This window comes from Pinus tabuliformis, chromosome 9 (assembly GCF_031772625.1).
Source record: "Pinus tabuliformis cultivar Carrire ecotype Pingquan chromosome 9, CPIR1, whole genome shotgun sequence".
In the NCBI taxonomy this organism is placed as follows: domain Eukaryota; kingdom Viridiplantae; phylum Streptophyta; class Pinopsida; order Pinales; family Pinaceae; genus Pinus; species Pinus tabuliformis.
The window spans coordinates 1433039536-1433062744 of record NC_142307.1 but is presented as its reverse complement, the minus strand read 5'-3'; the positions used below and the strand labels follow the sequence as shown (position 1 = coordinate 1433062744).

The 23209-nt window shown below is 36.8% G+C and overlaps 1 pseudogene; it reads left to right on the top strand.

The window, feature by feature from the left end:
• The first annotated feature begins 1517 nt into the window (after positions 1 to 1517).
• LOC149153943 (putative purine permease 11 pseudogene) lies at positions 1518 to 2246 on the top strand (annotated as a pseudogene).
• Positions 2247 to 23209: the final 20963 nt, after the last annotated feature.

The window sequence follows — 23209 nt, the reverse complement described above, 5'->3', positions numbered from 1 at the left end:
TGAAAAATTTACAATCAAATTTTAAATTAATATGAAATGAATATCAAACAAGTTTAGCTTAGCCTAAGATCAATCCAACGATAAGACTTCAAAATTATTCACCAATACCATGTTAAAAAATAAAACACAAAAGTAAGTGGAAAACATATCATGGAATGAAATAAAGAAAGTGGAAAACATATCATTGAATGAAATAAAATTATAAAATTCAAAATCATTAAAGAGTTTGTTTGAAAAATTAGAAGGCACTTAGAAATGTTCAATCAAATCCTAATGAGACCATTGCAAAAAATATATGAAAATTTATCATTAAATTTTAATATAATAAAAAGTCATTATCAAACTCATTACCATAGTTTTCAAATTCATGTAAAGTCAATAACAAATTTAATATATATATATATATATATATATCAAATTCATGTAAATACAGTAACAAATTTATTATATCTATATATATAGATGAGTTTATATATATATATATATATATATATATATAAAACTGATATTAAATAAATTATTATTATTTAAATTAATATTAAATTTATTGTAATAATAGTTAAGAATATATATATATATATATATACTGTTTCATAAAAAGTTGTAAGTTTAAAAAATATATAATTTTTTTATAAATTTTAATAGTCAAATTATTTATTATAAAAAATCAGATATTTATATCAAATTTCATTAATACAATCGATTAAGAATAAATCTTATCAATAAAATAACCTAAGATCAAACCTCATATAGATGATTATGGCCTGTACTAAAAGAAAAAAAACATACTAAAAATCACAAACAACTTAAAAACCAACAAAAATCAAATACCTTATACAATAAACAAAATCATATACACAGCACTTTAAAAATAAATTATTATTATTATAATATTTAACACAAAATAATTATCCAGAGTTAACCAATCAAGTAAAATTGTCACTAACTGTCATAGCGCGCTTCCAAACTTACAAAATGTACCCGACACCTCTCTTCAATCGGTTGATTCCAACTTAAAACATGGACCAAAGATAATAAATGCATTATATTCTTTTATAAATAAGTTAATTTTATTTTACACGTGTCATTTCATAATAATTTGAGAAACTTAGGTCTTCCGTTATTCGACTACAATCAGGTCGACCTCAAAATAGGAGTACACGCACAAAACAACTCACCCTACCTTAAGGAGCTGATGCTTTCCATTGGCCCTGCGAAGGACGCATGCGTTCCAAAGTTGGACCTGTGCAGTACTGTTCCTTGGAATATGGAGTCCCTTGGAATATTATAATTCAAGCTAACGTGGGAGAAGAGATTGTTTCGTAGCAGAGAGTTCAGTCCAGTTTGTATGGAGTCCCTTGGAATATTATAATTCAAGCTAACGTGGGAGAAGAGATTGTTTCGTAGCAGAGAGTTCAGTCCAGTTTGTATGGAGTCCCTTGGAATATTATAATTCAAGCTAACGTGGGAGAAGAGATTGTTTCGTAGCAGAGAGTTCAGTCCAGTTTGTTGTGAATATGGAGTCCCATGGAGAAGCAATTGCAGGGGCAGAGTCCAGTGAAAACTACAGTGGCGTTAGAAAAGGGAGAATGCACTGGTTGCTCGTTAGCATGAGCGTTATCGCTGTTGTGGTGGGACAGTCTGGTGGGCTGCTTTTGAGTCGCTTTTATTTTGAGCAGGGTGGCCACAGCCGATGGCTCAGATCGCTGTTGCTCTGCGTAGGATCGCCATTGCTTCTGCTACCACCATTGCTGAACCCACAAAGAAAATCACCCATGCTTGCATTTGTTACCACTAGATATCTTCTTGCCTGTGGAGCTTTGGGTGTGATGGCAGGTGGGAATTCTCTGCTTTACTCCTTTGGGATTTCATATATGCCAGTATCAACGTACTCTCTTCTCTGCGCCACACAGTTAGCTTCCAATGCCCTGTTCTCTTTCATTGTCGTTAAGCAGAGAATAACTCCATATATTCTGAATTCAATCGTGCTTCTTACCTTTAGTGCCATTCTGCTAGGTACCCACTCGAGCAGCAAGATACCGGACGGAGTGAACATGACCCACTTCATTCTGGGCTTTGTTTACACCATTTTGGCCTGTGCCATTAGTGGACTCCTCGCACTCATGCAACTGGCTTTCCAACATGTTGCACATCATTTCGATGTAGTTAGGATCTCGCACGCCCTGATTTACATTGTTGGTGCCTTCATTTGTGCATTGGGACTGTTGGCCAGTGGAGAATCCTGATACCTGGGATCAAAGTCCCATGATTTTAGGTAAGGGAAAATAGGATATTTGATGACTCTAGTATGGCGTGCCAATGGCCACAGCATATCAACGCTATTCACTCGGAATGTTCGGGTTGATTTTATTGATTTCTTCGTTGTTTTCTAATTTCATAAGTGCTTTTTCAATGCCTATTGTTCCCATGTTGGGTGTGCTCTTCTTCCATGATAAGCTGGATGGGATGAAGGTATTGGCCATGCTATTGGGAATTAGGGGTTTTTTTTTTTTTTTTTTTCATAAATAAAAAAAATAACAATTTTTTTTTGTTAATAAAAGTTGTTACATAGTTTATAATCTTGTATATTGTAATTCACTTAGAAACATAGTGATGGAAAAACCAACACTCTTTAATCAATATCGATACATCAGTTTGCAGAGAAAAGCGACATGCAATAGAAAGAGATGAAAATTATTGCAAAGTCATGAGGAGCAGTAGAAAACTGATTAGTCTAAAAAGGTAAAATTCCCTCTCTTGTTGAACCCTGAGATGCCAAACATTGCAAAGTCATCAAGAGCAGCAGAAAATTGATTAGTCCAAAAAAGTAAAATTCCATGTCTCTTGTTGAACCCCAAGATGCTAGAGGTTGTAGAAAACATAGCTAGGGGGCATTGAAACCTCATGCTTAGACAAGCCATCAGTTACCAAATTCTGCTTCCGATAGATATGGGAGAAATAAATGTGGCTAAATGAGGGACGAAGGCCCAATATCTGTTGAGTCCAATGGTGTAGTGAGGGGATATCCAGAGAGGAAATACCCCACACCAACTTAATAGCCAATTTGGAATCTCCAACCACTGTGAGCTTCTCAATGCAAAGCCAACTCACAAGCTACAGGGTACCCCAAAGTGCCAGAATCTCTGCTCTGCAACAAGGACCAGTGCCACCAGACCAACAAAACTTGAGATCAGTAATCTGGTCCATCATGATGATAACACCACAACCACAGTTGCCATGAAAGCATGCACCATCAAAGAAGCCAACTAGGCTGGAAAATTCCAATTGTGTGATAGATGCCACTCTGTGGCGAACACATGGCATCCAAGGTCCCACCTCCAGGAAATAATCCAAGATGCCCAGACAAGTTGAGTGACTGTTCGGAAGCTGATTTTCAAAAATGTATTTATTCCTTCTATTCCAGATACCCCATAGGAAAAATAATGGGAGGGCTCGAAGGGGTTTCTAGGCACCTTCCCAATCGGACAACCAAACAAATATGGAGGATATGTCCATCAATGGATCCACCATAAGCCTGTGAGTGAGCTCCTCCCAAACATCTAGAGAAAAGACACAATGTAGGAACATATGCTCGGCGTCCTCAGGGGCCAGTCCATAAAGCGAACAACAACTACGCCCAGAAAATCCGCATTTGATGAGCACATCCCATGTGAGAATCTGGCTGTGTAAGGCCAACCATACAAAACATTTGATCTTTAAAGGGGTATTCCACCTCCACATCCTTACTAACCAAATGGATAGTGGTTGTGCCGAAGACATAGAAGGTAAAAAAGTATATACTCCCTTAACACATACATTCTTGGGGGTTTGTTTCATATCTTTTAAGTGGATACAAGGACTCCAAGGTTTCTCCTCATGTCGATGCTCCGACGATAACTAGGACTTGAGGAGATAGTCAAACTTCTACATTTATAATGGATTTGTGACACATTTTCATGTGTTAGTGATTACTCTTTCTTTACAACATGAAATATTTGATCCAATGAGCTATTCAATGCAAATCATAAATTGTATACTTGTGAATTGTGTTTTGCATTTCAAATTTTTAGGTTATGGGATTAGATATTTATAGACTAAAAACTACTTTCGATCTATTTTAACTTTCTAGAAGGATCAAATCTCTTTTCATTTTAAAAAAAGGTTTTCATTTCAAGAGATTTGATCCTTCTAGATGCTTTGTAGATCTAGAGAGTTAAGATGGATCTAAGCTCATTTTATTATTAATTATAAGAATAAGTATTATTATTTTATTTTATTTTTAGTTTTATGTAATTTGAATGTGTTTGCCCAATCATTATTTTAATATATATGGTAAAATGGATCTTAATTTATAACAATGTAGTCTAATTATTACACAAATGACTTTTTTGAGGGAAATTTTTTTTGTTAGTTTTAAACAAAATTGGATAGAGATTTTTCAAAGTTTGAGTTTAAGTTGTTTAAATTGTAGAAATTGAGTGTCCTAAGGTTTTTTCAAGGCACTAAATCTATTTATAAATTCAAAATTGTATTTTAAACAACAAAAAATGCACTACAAGTTATATTACCAATTCCTTTGAAAAAGGGTATTTTGTCTATAAGTTACACTATGCCATCTATAACTATTATTTATATGTTATATATTTTAATTTGATATGTATATTATGGTTTTCTTTTATCTAAAAAATTCGTAATTTTATTAATAAAAATAACATTACAATATAACAAACTAAATTTTATTGTTTTTATTTCTTTTAATATGTTATTATTAATGGAGCCAACATCAACATCTCCCCCATATTGGGTTGCATACTATTTTTACCTTTTTATTATTATTTTATTGATCCCACATGGAAATGTTTACAAACATTTACACCACCACAACATATCTCCCATACCTTTTTTCTTTTAGATTTAATTTTAAAAATGTTATAAAATTAAATTAAAATAAAATATTTAGAAAAAAAACTGATTTTGAAATGACTTATGGCTTTTGGACATGTGTTATTGATAAGTCATGGTATTGACCTATGGTATTAGAAAATAGTCTCTTTAGAAGTGGGGGTGAATATCCATGGTTAATAAGCTTGTTATATTGTAAATTTATAGTAAGTATTAAACTATTGTATGCTTATTAATTAATTTTAAATATGGTTACCGAATCATTATTTTAATTTATATGGTAAAACTAATGTTAATTTATAACTACTATATATATGTTATATATTTTAATGTGATATGTATATTATGATTTCTTTTATCTAAAAATTTGTAATTTTATTAATAAAAACAAAATTAAATTAGAAAAAAAAATGAATTTATAAAATGTTTACATCTAACATCTAGCACCTATGGTCTGATAGGTTTTCATAGGTCGCCATGGCCGCCACGTTGAATTCTATGTTTTTGGTTTAGGTTTTGAATCCTTTCTATGCGCCTCCTTTAGCCCGTATTGTATCACTTCTAGTTCTCCTTTCGTCATTTTCGATGGGCTTTCTTTTCCTTTTTCCGATTTTATCTGAGACTATTTCTACAGGCCTTTTCCATAAAAAATTTTTGTTTCCTTCTATTCTCAGTTGCGCTCCTTAGTCGAGTTTGGTTTACTACTCTCTTTCTGGGCGACTGATGTTTTCTTTAGTGTGGAGCTCTTTACTGACAATTAGTTTGAGCTAGTCCCAAATATGGGGGAGGTGAGGTTTCCCCATATATTCCCTTGTCTTTATTGGTTTCCCAGGTTTCTAGAGTTCAGGGTTCTTCATTTATCTCAATTCCCTTTTGTAGCACTAAAATTTGTCAGTGGGTTACAATGCCACTTGTCTCGTTTAGCCCCTAGTTTCCTTCCTCCTCAGGTTCCATTTTCATTTATGGGGATGGGGATTTTTCCTTTCCTAGTGTCTCGGGTCCCATCTCTTTTCCTCTTGGTTTAGTTGCTTTTCTAGGTTTAAACCCTGGATTTCTAGTCTCCTTTTATTTCCCTTTTCATCTTACATTCCTCCTGACCCAATGGACCTTGCCGTTGGTCCTTTTTTCTTTGTCGCTTCATCCTTTTCATCTGACGGTAGGGCTTTCAACGAGGGTTTTCCTTGTCCTAGTGCATTACATGGAGCTCATATCTCATTTTTTCTTCTTGATCTTCCATCTAATAACAACATCCTTAGAATTCTGGTTTCACAGGCTTTGAAAGACGATTCTCATTTACAAGGAGGCTGAGGGTTCAACTCAAGAACCTCTATCTAGTGCAGAGAAGGATTATTCCAAAAGGGAAGGTGGTCCCTCTCAAGGGAAAAGGAAGAAGTGTCACTTTATTAAGAAAATCACCAATTTTAATATAGCCATGACGTTAGTGTAGGAAATTTGACCTCCCCTTTCTTAATGAATGGGTGGAGTCCTTAGTTTGTCCTCTAATAAATCATCTGGTCATTGTCCATTCCCTCACTAAGGAATGGGTCGATTTGATCTTTAAGTACGAAGTGAATGCAAAGGTGCTTGAAGGAAGGGGGATGTCGATTGAATCCATCACTACCATTTTCAAATAGTGGACTTCCCATTTTTTTGTAAGGCATGAAATGACTAATACGATGTTGGTGTGGGCTCACATTCCTTGTCTTCTAGTTGATCTATAGCATGAAGATTTTTTTCATCTGGCTGGAAATCAATTGGGCTCTTACTTGGATCATGATGCTTCATATATTACCATTGGCTACACCTCTATGGCTTGTATGTTGGTTTGTGTGGGTATTAGAGGTGATCTTCCTAGTGTGATGGGCTTGGGCCTTGGGATGGATCTACTCATGTTATATTATGAAGGAATCCCATTTCAATGCCACCAACATGGTCATAGTAAAAAACATTGTTTTTTGTTGATGAAGAAGAAAGTTCATGGGCCCTCAAGAACGTTTGTCGGGGATGGCTCAGGCTCAACCTCTTACTCTGTGGCATCATCTCCTCTAGTTTCATGTTGGGTATCACTCAAGGTTTATACTATGGCTCACAATTCTATTCTAGACTCTGAAGGTTCATACCCAAAGTCCATTCATTCGACTCCCTCTCCCCTGACTATTGAAGGTACTTTTTCAAGTCCCTCCTTTTCTCTTTCAAATTCTATTTATTTTGATCTAATTTCATCTATTCCTCTATGTTCTTTGGGAATTTCTTTATCATTGGTAGTCCTAAGCCCTATTGTTTCTTCCCCTCTATTTATGAAGATTTCTCCTCATATTGCCTTAGCTCTATGCCCATTTTCTATTGCTTTGGGTGATTTATCCTCCCCATCATTATCTTCATCTTTTACCTCCTCAGAGAAACCCTTTCCTGATGACGTGCTCTATAATTCACGCTCTTAGATTGTGATTCCCCAGTGAGGTGTTTTTTCATGGGGTTTGGGGCATCTTTCCCTTTTAGCTAGGGAAAATGGTTGTTGACATAGGAAATATTACCTTTCTATTGTTGAAGGAAATGTAACTAGCTTCGGTCTTCATAAATGTACTTTTGATATTTGCATTTATTCAAGAAAAGAAATATTATTTTTATGATATATGTCAATGAGTTTCTTGCTCATTGAAATAGGTATAGCATAAGTTAATGTGTTATAGGTGAGTCAAATAGGGAAAAGAAAATGTTGAAGACCTTAAGGGGATGTAGCACCATGTATATGTTTGTATAGAAGTCAAAGAATACTCCTCCATGAAAAGTCAAGTCTCCTCCTAAAAAAAGGCACCATCAAGGAGTCTCCTTCAAGCATGTGACACCACCAAAGAAGCCATCCGAAGTAAGCATAACAAATAAGCCTAAAAACAATCTGCAAGTCAGCCTTCTAGTTGGCCTAAAAGGAGTATATACAGGTTTTCCACGCCATTAGAACGTCAATCAAGGAGCTCTAAAATCTATGACTAAAAAGGCAAGAGAAAGGGTAACAAAAGATGAAGAAGATGCCTCCTAGTGCAATGAAAGAAGGAGGAGAAAAAGCAAATCGAAGAGGATTGTTTTAGAAACAGGTGAAGAAAAGGTGGTTAAGTCTGCGGGTATGACAACAAGGACAAATAGTCCATGAATTATTGTTGTTTGGGTTTGAAACTAGGCCTCATGAGACTAGAGAAGAAGCCTATCTCCTTAGCGAAGGAAAAATACCCTAATTCTCTAGGGTAACTCTCACACGTGCGAGAATTAGGGCTGTAGTGTTGTCACACTAATCCTACCACTATACATCAAGAAGGAACTCAGATGATCAAAAGAAGGAAGGAGTGTCCTTAGGTGAAGGATATCACTAAGTACAAAAGATAAAGTATCTCTTCTAGAAGATCTACCAATAGTGAAAGGAAGAACAAAATGTCAGAAGAAGGACGAAGTTCTAGGGAATGAAGTATTGGAAGGAGGATGAAGTGTTAGGGAATGAAGTGTTGGAAGGAGGTGGAAAAGGTGCTAGGGAAACATAGTGCAGAGAAAAGGAAGGACTTGACTTATGCTTGGAGGATCTTCTAGTCAAGGGTCTAGGGTTTTTCATTGATAAAGAAAGAAGCTTCAATAAGAGAAAACTTACTGCAAGGTTTTCCTATCAAGAGAAGAGAGGGTTTGGCCCTGGCTGAGAGCCAACATCTTGTGTTCTTGTTTTTGTGTTCTTGATAGTAGTTTTACGAATTACACACACATGCATTAATGATAAGAAGAAGAATATTAAGCTAATAATAAAAAGTAAAAGGACTCCACAAATTGTTATCAAGTCAAGAAGAATAAAACTATACCTAATTGCCCTAGATTCTTCAACATCGTATCAGAGCTAAGGTGACACATCAAGGAAAGGGCATCTCAAGAACACTCATAAGGTGACTCATCAAGGAATGACATCTACAAAGTTGAAGCTTCAAGCTAATAAGTCTTGATTACTTCAAGGACAAGAAGGTCTACTATCTATCATTCATCAAGGAAGACTACAAAGCAAGAAGAAGAGCCTTACATAAAGGCACCTACAAAGAAGAGAAGATCAAAGAGGGACCTACATCATCTACAAGCCATCAAGTCATTAAGGAGAAATCAAATCCACTACATTTCAAAATCTATCAAGTAAGTATATGTCCCCTTCTGAATATACATCAATGTCTTTTGCAAGGAAAGCAACAAATTGGTAGGTACCAATAACTCTCTTACATGAAAGAAGAGGATTGATTTACTTCTCAAGGAGAATTAGCTTCTTGAACATGTTAAAGGGAATATCACTATCCCTACTAAGGAACAAACCCAAGCCCTAGCCAAGTACAATAAGGATGAGACAAGAGCTCAAAGGATTCTAATAGAATCTATCAAGGACTCTCATTCCGTATGTCTCCAAATTTGAAACATCAAAAGTAATCTATGATAAACTAGTATAGATATTATCGGTAACCACAGTTGGAGAAGTGATATCTCTAAGAAATGAATTGTACAAGCTAAAGATATTAAAGGAAGGAATAGATCGCTACTTCATGAAGATCTCTGATATGATATATCAACTTCAAGAGCTAGGGGAAGTCATGTCTGACAAAGAAATGACAATTGTAGTACTCAATGCTCTAACTGAGGATTGGGGCAACTTCACATCTAGCATATATGCCAAGAAGGAAGCTACCACACTAAGTGAAATGTGGTCTCTATGCAAAATAGAGGAAAACAAACTCAAAGCCAAGGAAGATGTGGGATCATAGAAGCAAGCATTTTCTACCATGGCCAAGAGAAAGGGAAAATTTGGGAAATTTGGTCCACGATACAAACAAAAATGATATGTCCAAAATCCAATGCTATGGATGCCAATAATATGGACACTACAAAAGGAATTGTCCTAGGATTAAGAAGGACAACAACAACAGAAGAAAGAGGGAAGAATATCACATGAATCAAGAGGTGAAAGAAGAAGAACATAATCAAAAGAAGGAAGATCCACCGGACCTCTACTATGACTAAGTCAAACTCTTTAATTAAATTATTCTTTCAAAGTTTTGAGTAGGATAGTAGCATGTAGGAATAAAATAAAATTGCATGGCTAGAAACATCTTCTAGAATCTAGAAGCATGAAGTACATAGAGTTCTAGATACTCATGTAGAAGTAGCATTTATAATGAGAACAAAATGCATGGTTAGAAATATCTTCTAGAATATAGGAGCATGGTAGATATAGCTCAAGATATTCATGTAGAAGGATCATACCTAGTATAGAACCTCATCCATGATGAAAGAAAATTTATCAAGATTAATATTCTTAGAAGACCTCCATCATCAAAAGAAAAGAAACATTTGCAATGCAAGGGTCTTTCAGATCATATGATGGACTATTCAAAAGAAGTTTCATGAACCAAAGCATATGTCTCATTGGGAATCCCATTCATGGGATTCAAGAAAAGGATGATATGCAGGAAAGCTAAGATGAAGCAAGAAGGGCCACACCAAGGACAACCAAATGAAGCTAATATGATCAAAGGAGGATCAAGACGAAGTATGCATGCATCAAAGTTCAATCATGTTATCATATGTATATTATTAAGTCATGGGAATAGTTCTATAACATGATCAAGTATGAAAGAATCTCTTTGAGCAACGACATGCTCGAAGGCATGTACTACAATGCAATGAAGGTCAACAAAAGGATATTCTCACATAAGGAGTATAATATTGCTAACTAAGAAGTAAGAATAAATGTTGACTAGTCGAGGAAGAAAGCAATAAGAAAGTGCTCTCACAAGGAGTATAAGGTGGTTGACCAATCTATCCAAGAAGAAGAAAATGAAGAAAGAGATCAAGCATGTGAATAACACCATGATCACAAAGAATCACTATCTAACAAATAACCATTGAAGATATCTCTCGAAAGAAGGCAAGACAACTTTGACAAAGGAAGGAAGGACCCTTCACACCTGTGATGGCCTTGGATATTTGAAAGATGTAGATAATTGATTCTACTCTATGAAGATGTCATGATGAAGAATCCATCCAACAAAAGCACCATTTAATGTTGAAGCAATGTCAGGATGAAGTCATGATGGGTACTAGGCTGAAGCATGTAAACAAGAAAGTACAACGAAGCATCCATGAGAACAGTATTCTGAAGCATAGAAATATGACAAAGGAGTAGCCAGATGACAAGAAAACTTGATCTATGACATGAAAGCCACTTTCCATGAAGGGAGAAAGGACATGACAAACCAAGAAGGAAATTTATTGATGGATGGTGCCCTACCTAGAAGAAGTTCGAACAAAAACTTCATAACATCAACAAAAGGAAGGAGATCAAGTAGTTGACAGACCCACGAAGAAGAAATTGTTGATGAATGAAAGAGCCCCTAGTTAAGAGGGATCTTATAGGTCCCTGATCAAGAGGGATTTTTGGATCACCCCTGATTACAAAGGAGTGACAATTTTGTTCTTCCATTTCATGTGTCATGCACTAGACCAGGACTAACCATCGTAAGTTTAGATGAAGGCCATGAATGGAAATGTAGACACAAGATAGACACAACACTCTTGTCTTCACTTGGGAAGAAAGAATGGGAGGATTGGGTAATCATTTGGCATCTGATACTCTTTGAGGATGTGTAGGGCATCCAAGACAAGATTAGGCAAGAGGATTGATATTCTTTGAGGGTTGGGAACCTATGACAAGAATAGTCCTAGAAGGTCATACTCAATGAAAACCCGAATGGGTATATACCTTGCGAGATAATTATGATGGTGTCTATAAATCATTAGTCTCACCAGCACTGTAGCTCATGGTCTCATTAAGAGATGGAGTTGTTAGTCAAGGCCTTGCACTGTGACAATGATGATTGATATGATGCTATAACAGATGGATTGCAAATCTTATTTCTCTCATGTGAATTATTCAGAGATTGAAACATAGCCAAACACCTTGTAATGGTGTATGAATATGTCCCTAGTTAAGAGGGAGTGTTGAAGGAAATGTAACTAGGTTCAGTCTTCATATATGTACTTTTTATATTGTATTTATTCAAGAAAAGAAATATTACTTTTATGATATATGTCAATGAGTTTCTTGCTCATTGAAATAGGTCTAGCACAAGTTAAAGTGGTATAAGTGAGTCAAATAGTCAAAAGAAAATGTTGAATACCTTAAGGGCATGTTGCACCATGTATATGTTTGTATAGAAGTAAAATAATACTCCTCCAAAAAAATTCAAGTCTCCTCCTAAGAAAAGGCACCATCAAAGAGTCTCCTTCAAGCATGTGACACCACCAAAGAAGGCATCTGAAGTAAGCATAACAAGTCGGCCTGCAAACAATCTACAAGTCAGCCTAAAAGGAGGGAAAATCATCTATATATAGATTTTTTCCACTCCATTACAACGTCAAGCAAGGAGCTTTGAAATCTGCGAAGAAAAAGGAAAGAGAAAGGGTAACGAAAGATGAAGAAGAGGCCTCCTAGTGCAATGAAGGAAGGAGGAGAAAAACCAAAGAGAAGAGGATTGTTTCTAGGGCTAGAAATAATCACACTTGCAAAGAAAGAAAAGGTGGTTAAGTCTGCGCGTATGATAGCAGGGAAAAATAGTCCATGAATTAGTGTTGTTTGGGTTTGAAACTAGGCCTCCCAAGACAAGCAAAGAAGAATATCTCTCTAGCAAAGGAAAAAGACCCTAATTCTCTAGGGTACCTCTCACGCGTGCGAGAATTAGGGCTGCAATGTTGTCACACTAAGCCTACCACTATACATCAAGAAGGAACTCAGATGATCAAGAGAAGGAAGGAGTATCCTTAGGTGAATGATATCATTAAGTACAAAAGATAAAGTATCTCTTCTAGGAGATCTACTAATAATGAAAGGAAGAACAAAGTGATGAAAGAAGGATTAACTGCCAGGGAAAAAAGTGCCAGAAGGAGGTAGACAAAGTGTTGAGGAAACATAGTGCAGAGAAAAGGAAGAAATTGACTTGTACTTGGAGGATATTCTAGTCAAGGGTCTAGGGTTTGGCATTGATCAAGAAATAAGCTTCAATAAGAGAAAACTTACATGATGGTTTATAGAAATTCCCACTGTAGATCAACAGATTATGCAATATACTAAAACACAATACAAGATCTACTTCTACAACACTTTGCGGAATCTTAATCGAATTGAGCAAGATCAAGAGAACACATATACCTAAGAATGAGAAATCAATCACACATAACACAGAAGAAATAACCCAAGGAAAGCCTCAGCCTAAAACCCCGACTCTGTATTATCATACAATTGGAAAATAGTCACAGAATTACACAGAGCCTTAGCTTGGAAGCCAACCAGCTCTCAATATAATACATACGCTGCTCATAGACAGTTAAAGGCCTCTCAGAGACCTTCTCCTTTGCCCTCCAAGCCTCCTATTTCCTTGCGCAATCTTTCTTGGGGTCTAGTGCTTCCACACATGTGAATTCCCACCTCACACTGCTCACTTGGCCCAGTAGTAACTACGCAATCCTGAAGGAGATAATTCCTTCTACATGGATGAGTTTCCTTTATAGGAAAAATCCATCCAACTGATAGTACATTGTCCCTCCTCTAATCTTAACTGGATCTTTCTCTGAACTGACATGCATGAGTTATTTATGAGAGAATATTCAATTATCTCGAGAGCAACAACTACATGCATGCAAGCATTAACTAACTAAACTCACAATTAATTCAACAAACTGGCTGAATTAATCTAACTGGACTTGACTCAGTTAACTAAGTCAACTAATTATAACTCAATATTACAACTCATCCTTATCTCTTTAACTGATGGATAAATTCCTCAATTAATGGAGAAACTGTGCATTTCCCCACATAGACTTCATGTTTGATTTTCCTTAACTAATTAACTCAAGATGAATTAATAAATTAATTTAAAAACCGCTGCTAAGATCAAATTCGAATTTTACTTCACTATTTTAGTTCAGAGACTAACTAAAATAGGAATGTATCCCAAACTGCTAAAAATAGCAATGCTATTTTTAGCACTTCCATTTTTCATTCCTTGTTTCTCAGTCCAACACTAGTATTTGAACTGTTATTAATAGCGATGCTATTTTTATCACTTCTATTTTTAGCATTTCTTGTTGCCATTTTCAACACTCCCTCTCAACAAGAAAGGCTTCAACTTGAACCTGATCCTAAAACTTTGGAATGTTCTGCATGTAACATTTCTTCCAAGTGTGGATGCTCCAGCAACTCTAGAAACAAAAAAAACTCCCAACTAACCTCTCTATTGGGATAGAAACATACTTTAATGCTGAAGCTCCCTCTGCCACTGAAAAATGCTCCTTCTCTGACCTCTAAGTTGCTACAACATCTCCACGCATCTCGCACCGTTGCACACCTCTCTATGCCATCCTACACTGGTGCAACACTCCTATGCCTCTCGGATTGCTGCAGCCTGCTAACTCTACATAGTCTTGGGACTCCTGCACTATAGCTCTCTCTGCCACTCCATCCACATCCGTCTCTACCCACTCAACCAGTCTTGCTACTCCTCATTGAGGCTCCCGTAGCAAAGTTGAATCAAAGAGGTTAGGTACCTCAAGGATCCTACCCCTATTACAGCCTTCTTGGGATAACCACTCCACATTGCCCCACCTCTGACCTAGAGGTATGGATGCATTTGATCCCTATGCCCACCTGGCTCAAAATTCCCCCCTACTAGAAGTCTCTGCATGAGTGGATGCCTCTACTCTATTTCCTCTCGACTTCCCCAGTTGTGGCTGCTCCACAACCTCCTGAAGCTGCTTCACCAATCGTGGCTCCTCCATAATCATCTGAGACTTCTCCTGTGGCTGCATGTTGAGAGGTAATGTACTCTCCCTCTCAGCCACCAAGTCTCCATCAGTTGCCTTGCTCCTCAAGGCTTTGCATGCATATTGAACCTCAAGAGCATACAAGTTCTTGACTCGTGAACCGATCTGCTTCACCTGTCTAGTGATGATGTGTCTAAGGAAAACCTTTCCTTACTAAACACTACATAATAGTCTCTGTCTTCTAGCATCGCAATTGACACCAAGTTTTTCTTCAGTCTTTGTACATAATTGACATCGGTCAAGGTAATGTGAGCTCCATGATCCCTCTGAAAAACAATAGTGCCTACACCTGAGACATTATACTTTTCATCATTACCCATCGCAATTTGCATTTGGACATCTTTCTCCTCCAAGGTACTGAACAAACTCTTATCTTCGGTCATGTGGAAAGAAGCTCCATTGTCAAGAAACCAACCACTTCTCACCATGGATGAAACCATGCATGCGAAAAGTGTGAAATCCAACTCGAACTGTGAGGCTAGTGCCTCACCTTCTAATCCTTCCACAAATCCCTTCTTGGATTTCCTCAGTGGACAATTTGTAGCAAAATTGCCCACCTCAGGACAATGAAAGCATCACACTTTTGATTTGTCAAACTTCTTCCCACCATGGGAAGAACTTGAATTGGAATGAGAATTCTTCTCCTTCCCTTTCTTTTCCTTACTTGCTAAGGCACAATTTTCTTCATCCTCCTTGGATGGAGAAGATCCATCTCTGGTGCTTCTCCTTATCTCCTCCTACATTAGATCCAACCAAATTCGTTCCCAATTTGGCAGTTTTTCTCTTCCATTAACCAAGTCTTGGTAGCTATGCCACCTCTTAGGAAGACCGAGGAGTGCAAGAGTCACCATGTCATCATCAGTGGTTGTGAACCCTACACTTCCAAGCTCATCCCTATAGGTGGTGAGCTTGGTCAAATACATAGAGATCGTATTGCCCTTTTCACAGTTGATTTTCTAAAGCTTGTCTTTCAGCGCCAACTTCCTCTGATTGCTGCTATTTTGATATATATCTTTCAATGTTTTCCACATCAAAAACGGTGTCTCATTCCCATGGAGGCTCAAGACAATGTGGTCTCAAACTCCCTCTAGGAGGATTGTCCTTGCTCTAGCCACACATTCCTTCCATTCTGCCAGTTGAGTAGCATCAGTCGGCTTGGGTACTTCTTGATCAATCAAGTCCTTTAGACCATTATCCTCTAATACTGCCTCCATGCAATCCTTCCAGGCTATATAATTCGAGCTGCCATCAAGGGCATACTCGAGTCCTAAACCGTTGAACACCATAGGTGAAATTGAGATGTGATAAGAACTCGATTTCTATATTTAGGAACCACAAAATTTGAACTTCTCCTTCTTGTATATTGTTCTTTGCCTTGATCACCTTTGCTCTGATACCATGTACAAATTCCCACTGTAGATCAACAGTTTTTGCAATATACGAAAAGACAATACAAGATCTACCTCTACAACACTTTACAGAAGCTTAATCGAATTGAGCAAGATCAAGAGAACACATATAACCGAGAATGAGAAATCAATCACACATAACACAGAAGAAACAACCCAGGGAAAGCCTTAGCCTAAAACCCCAACTCTGTATTATCATACAACTGGAAAATAGTCACAGAATCACACAAAGCCTTAGCTTGGAAGCCAACCAGCTCTCAGTATAATACCTTTGCTGCTCATAGACAGTTAAAGTCCTCTCACAAACCTTCTCCTCTGCCCTGCAAGCCTCCCATTTCCTTGTGTAATTTTTCTTGGGGTCCAGTGCTTTCACACATGTGAATTCCCACCTCACACTGCTCACTTGGCCCAGTAGTAACTGTGCAATCCTGAAGGAGATAATTCCTTCTACATGGATGAGTTTTCTTTATAGGAAAAATCCATCCAACTGATAGTACATTGTCCCTCCTCTGATCTCAATTGGGTCTTTCTCTAAATTGACATGCATGATTTATTTATGAGAGAATATTCAGTTATCTGGAGAGAAGCAGTTACATGCATGCAAGCATTAACTAACTAAACTCACAATTAATTCAAAAAACTGTTTGAATTAATCTAACTGGACTTGACTCAGTTAGCTAAGTCAACCAATTACAACTCAATATTACAACTCATCCTTATCTCTTTAACTGATGGATAAATTCCTCAATTAATGGAGAAACTATTGCATCTCCCCACATAGACTTCATGTTTGATTTTCCTTAACTAATTAACTCAAGATGAAATAATTAATTAATTTAAAAACAACTGCTAAGATCAAATTCGAATTTTACTTCACTATTTTAGTTTAGGGACTAACTAAAATAGGAATCTATCCCGAACTACTATTTTTAGCACTTCCATTTTTCATTCCTTGTTTCTCAGTCCAGCACTAGTACTTGAACTTTTATTTATAGTAGTGCTATTTTTAGCATTTCTTATTGCCATTTTCAACAGGGTTTTCCTCTCAAGAGAAGAGAGGTTTTGGCCCTGGCTGAGAGCCAACACCTTGTGTTCTTGTTTTTATGTTTTTGGTAGAAGTTTGATGAAGTACACATACATGCATTAATAATAATAGGAAGAAGATTCAGCTAACAAGAAAAAGTAAAAAGACTCCACAAATCGTTATCAAGTCAAGAAGAATCACACTACACTTAATTTCCCTAGATTATTCAACATATATAACTTAGAAGAAATCCAAGTTTTACCTTGGAGCTAGGAAAAAAGGTGTCCACCCAAGGGAGCCCTTAGTTCAAGCCCAGCCTTGTCAACCCTTCCTCAAGGAAATTTCTATCTTTCAATTGCCAAGGTCTGGCTTGTTCCTCTAAAAGACAATCTTTCAAAAGGCTTGTGGAATGCTCTATGTTGGATATCATATTTCTTCAAGAGACTCTGGGAAAGGGTGAACTCATTTCCTCATGTCTTGAAATCCTACTGAAGGGTTGATATTTTTTAGTTGTGGATGCTTCAAGCTGGCCTGGGGGTCTTGTTGTGGATTAGTTACCTCAGAAGGTCTTGGTATCTAGTATTTTGAGCTTAGAATTGATCATGGGTTTAAAGATTTCTCCTCTTGTTCTCGGGAAGTTTATACCTCTTGTTAATAATTATGGCCCTACTAAAAGTTGGTCATATTTCTAGGAGGCTACTCTTAGAAATTCCATCCTCTGAAAGAATAATGTCATTGTTGGCAGTGAACTCAATTTCTCCTTGGGTCTTGCTAAATTATGGGGGCCTCAGACTCATTTCTATCCTCAGGGGGATTGTTTTAGGATCTGGCTCTTTTGCAATATGCAATTTTATGTGGAAGCTTCAAAGCTCTCCCCAACTTGGAGGAGTGGACGTGTAGGGGAGGATTGGGTTGGGAAGCATATCAACAGGGTTTTAATTGCTAAATATCTACCAGAATCCCTTCCTATGGCCAACAAGTGGGTTGGGGAAATGGGTTTGGGAGGAAGGAATTTCTAACCATTATCCATGTTCCTGGAGATTAGGGGTTTTCCCTAGAATCTAACTAGTCCATTTAAATTCATCTCCACCTAGCTGGCAGAGGTGGATTATTTTTTCTTCATAAAGGAAAATTGGGTTCTTTTTTCTCCCGTGGCAAAGGCCTTGGCTGCTACCTAGTTTGAATCAAACATGAAAAGTATAAAACTCTAGGTGAAGGAATGGGCTAAGAGGAAAACGTGGTTGGAGGTTAAAGAATTGGAAGAGGTGGAGAAAACACCGATTTCCCTCTTTTCAAGTGAGGGGGAAGGGTTTCTTCTCTCTAGAATCATTAGTCTTGCAAAGATCTCTTGAAGGCAAGAGACTATGCCTTTTAAAAGCTAGGGAGGAGGAATGGAGGTGAAAAAGTAGAGAAATTTGGTTCAAGTGTGGGGATGAAAATACAATTTTTTTGAAAGATTTTACAAAAGGAAGGAAAATAATGAACAATATCTAGATCTTAGATGATGACCAAGGAGTTGAGATTTCTTCTTTCAATGGTCTAGAAAATATGCGAAAATAGTTTTTTGAGAACTAATTTAAGGCTTCCCAGGTTTACTCCATTATTTAATTTGTCCAAATGGCTCAAGTTTTCCCCCATATGGTTGAAGTAGAGGAAAGTGATGTTATAATGGAGCAAGTATCAATGGATGAACTGAAATCAACTCTGCATAGTTTTCAGAGGGACAAGAGTATGGGACTTAATAGATGTAGTGCAATTTTTTTCTTGAGATTTTGTATTTCTTGAGTCAGGATCTACATGTCGTCATTAAAGAATCTTGTAGTGAGGGGTGTATCCTCCCCATTTTCATATATATTTTTATTTCCGTCATTTCTAACTCTAGTCATCCTTCGTCGTTGTTTGACTTTAGGACTATATCTCTATGTAATGTAGTCTACAAAGTAATAGTGAAAGTCATTACACTAAGACTTAAGTGTATCCTTTTGAGGTATATCTCTCCTAAGAAAATTTCCGTCTTGGAGGGATTCTACATTCATGAGATCATATGTGTGGCCCAGGAAGGCTTGAACAACCTCAAATCTCGGAATATGAAGGGAGGCATTATAAATATTAACTTATCCAAAGTCTATGAATGGGTTAGTTGTATTTATATCAAAATTATTCTCATTCATTTGGGCTTCGGTCTTGATTTAATCAACTGGGTGATGGCCTGCATACAGTTTTTATTTTTTTCTATTTTGATAAATGGAGTTGCCTCTCCTTTCTATAAGGCGTAGAAAGGATTAAAGTAGGGATGTCCTTTATCGCCCCCTTTTTTCCTCTTAATTGTGGAAGGTATAAGTCAATTCATAAATATTGCAAAGAGGAAAGGATCCTTCAATGGCATATGTATTGCAAAAGAATTAACTATTTCTCATTTGTTATTTTTGGATGATATTTTGATCTTCTATAGCAGGAACTTACAAGATTTTTCAATGCTTGTTGATATTTTATCTCTTTTTGTCCATGCCACTAGCATGTCCATCAATGTTGGAAAGTTTTCCATTACATATATGTTGTTGTTAATACAACACCCTCTAAAATTTTGGCCTACATCCAATTTTAGAGGCTACTTATTCTTTGTATGCTATTGTCACAAACATTGATTGTCATCATACATGTTTTCTCTAAGTATTCTCGTTCCTTTGGGAGAAAACTCAAGTGTCATCTCCTAGCATTGACAAGTGTCAGATAGTGTGTAAATGTGGTTTTGAGTTGTTTCATGGGGTGGTCTTCATGTTAATGGGTTGTTATTACCATGTAAATATGTATCACACTCATTCTGAAAGTTTTAAGAACTTTCGCACAAGTATCGTCACTATCGTCGCAAAGTGTATCTTTGGTGTCACACTTAGTGTAGATCATTGCAAAGATGTTGCACTAAGGAAAATTATGCTGTACATGTGTTCTGAGTGTTCCATGATTGTGTCGTTAAGTAATCTAAGTGTGTGATCATGTTAGAGTCTTGCTTTTGTTCAACTCCATTACACTGATCCAACACTTAGTCAAAACTGGGAAAACTCCTTTACTAGGCCACTCAGCCTCTTTTAGCCATCCTGAACTATGAACTATGTAGTATGAATCCTAAAGAAACACTATTTCCTCTCGAAGCTGCACAATGTGTAGTATCTGCCTCCCAGAATTGCGCACTACGCAATTTTAGTGCTCAATACCAACCCTTGAGCTCCAGAACTGTGCAATCTTTATCTCTAGCCCAGTCTAAACTGCACCACATTGCATAGTATCAGTCCTGAAGGCTCAACCTTGAGATCCGAAACTGAACAACTACGTAGTTACTTGGATTTTTTTCCTTCCAAACTATGCAGTGGGAAAACTAAGTGCTCAATCCCTTAGCCTACCTCCTTGAGTCCCTCAACTGTGCAATTGACATCACTATCCTAGCCTAAACTATGCACTACATAGTCTCAAGGCTCAATCCTTGACCTTGACATCCTGATTTGTTCAATCCCTGAGCATGATTCCCAGCCTTCCTGCTGATTCTAGCTCAGTTAATGGATTGTTATGCATCATGTTAGACTAGGGGTTTTACAAACTGATCTCATCTTGTCATGAGTGGATTTCATTTGCTGGTTTTCAATCATACTATGATAGGATGATGATGAGGATAATGAAGAACGATACCTTGCTAAAAGACAATTTCAAAGTTGCAAGAACAGGTTAAGCAATCAAGAGAAGACAAAGGAACATAAGCTACAACAGAAGTTGGAGATCAAAGATCACATTGAAGACTCCTTATCCTCAAGCCTTATGGAGAAATAAAAAGACCATGTTATGTCCATTATGAAGACACAAAATAAAACAACAAAAAAGAGTGGCTTGACATTTCCATGTCATCATGTAGTCCACATCATCAATGTTATTTCATGCCATGTCATGAGTCACCATGTGCCACATAATTTTGTGGATTATTTATATTCTATAGTGAAAAATGTAATTGTAAAGTGGGATTCCAAGAGCCACCTATGTAGTATGAAAAGTCATGTAGGAAGTCGAAAGTTCACAAGAAGTCAAACAGTCGTGAGGGTAGTCCAAGAGTCATGAGGGAGGTGATGGATCACCATTTATTATATATACACACTCGTTGTTCATGTCAAGGACTTTTCACCTTAGATCCTCCTACTAGGAATTAGAGAGGAAGATAGTTCTTTTGCAGGAGAAAGTGGTTATTCTAACGCTCCAATACTAGGGCTAGTGGAGTTCATTGTCTTGATGTATCTTGGAACTTATACTTAATTCAGAAGCTCGTTGAGACAACAAACTTTTCATGCATATGTCGTAAATATTGTAAGATTATTGTTTTAATGTTTGTGATGTATGTTGTTTCATCTATACTAAGGAGATTGAACTATTTCTGTAGATATGGTACTTATCTTGTTGAATGTATGTTGCATGTGTTAACAACCGTTGCTACTAAGTGAACTATTTCATTGGTTTTCCAACGATTCATTCATATGTTATGCTCGTGTTTCTTTCCTAGATTAGTATTATTTCTTGTCTTTGAAAGACTCACTTTTATCTCTGCCCCTTTGGTAGAGGAACATTGATACATTCTACAGTTGAATAACCACAAGTCATACTCACTTGCTCATCCGAAATTACCTGTGCATTACTCTCTCATGCTGAACTTTAAAATCAAGGCATATTTGTAAAAATATGGTAGTCGAGCCTTCATTTTGGAAGGCTCCCACACCAAATAATGTGAAGTATAATTGGGACTTTTCATTAGGGAGACCCCCTTGCATGTTGGTGGTATCCAACACCATCAACATTATGGCACTAAAAGGAGGGAAACCACCTTTTTATGGCTGAAAATGATCCACATCCTAATAAACAAAACTATGCACAAGGTAGAAATATTCCATTTTCTACTCCTATTCATGTTCCTAAAAATGAAGACAGTTTCTAGTCTCTCTCGGGACAAGCTTTCGAAGTTACTTATGATCAACTCTAGATTATATGACCCATCACTTGTCAATCTGTGAAAACTCTTGGTATGCTCCCGGCCACTTCGATTCTACCTCATAAACCTATAAGAAAAGAAGTAACTCCCAATGGTGTTCTTGTTTCATTAGCAGAATATTTAGTTATCGCAACCCTCGAAGAGTTGGTTGAGTCTACAAAGAAAAGAGGGGAAATTCCACCAATTGAGGAGAATCAACACATTGAAGGAAAATATTTTTATTTTTCTGACAAGGAGTGCCCTGATCACAACGAAGATCCTAATAGTGAGCGAGAATACTCTTCTGATTCACAAGAAGATGAGGAAGAAAAATACACAGACATGGTTGATGTATATTTGTATTGGATTGCCCAAGTTCCACTCTCTCTTCCCGTGAATCTATACAAGATGTCCAAACATCTAGAAAAGTTACTGGCAAAGTTCGATCCCAACAAGAAGAATAAAGTTTAAGATCATGTAGACAAGTTCTAAATGAATCAACGGATGCTTGACATACATTTTGATGATGTTTCTTGTAGAATTTTTTGATATGCCTTAGAAATTAGATCATCTATATGGTATAACAATCTTCATGCCAATTCAATATGAAATTGGAGGGAGTTTAAAACACTATTTATTGAAAAATTTGTTGACAACAAGACTCCCACTATGTTCCTGAAAGAACTTGGGAATATAAAATTTTTGGGGAAAAGGAACGAATCAAATATTTTAATCAAATATTTATACGATTACTGAACAATTTCATGATGGATTTGCAACCCCACGATGATATCACCAAAGACGTTTACACATCCACCTTATTGACTAACATTTTCATTTTTGTGAAGAGTTTTGTGAAAGAAACATTGGCCTTGAGATTTGCAGAAGCTCTTGTAGTAGAAAAATATTTGTTATCCATTGGAGTCATCACAGATGATGACAATTCCAAATATTCCAAGGAAGTTGGTAAGAAAAGCTAGGCCTCACTCA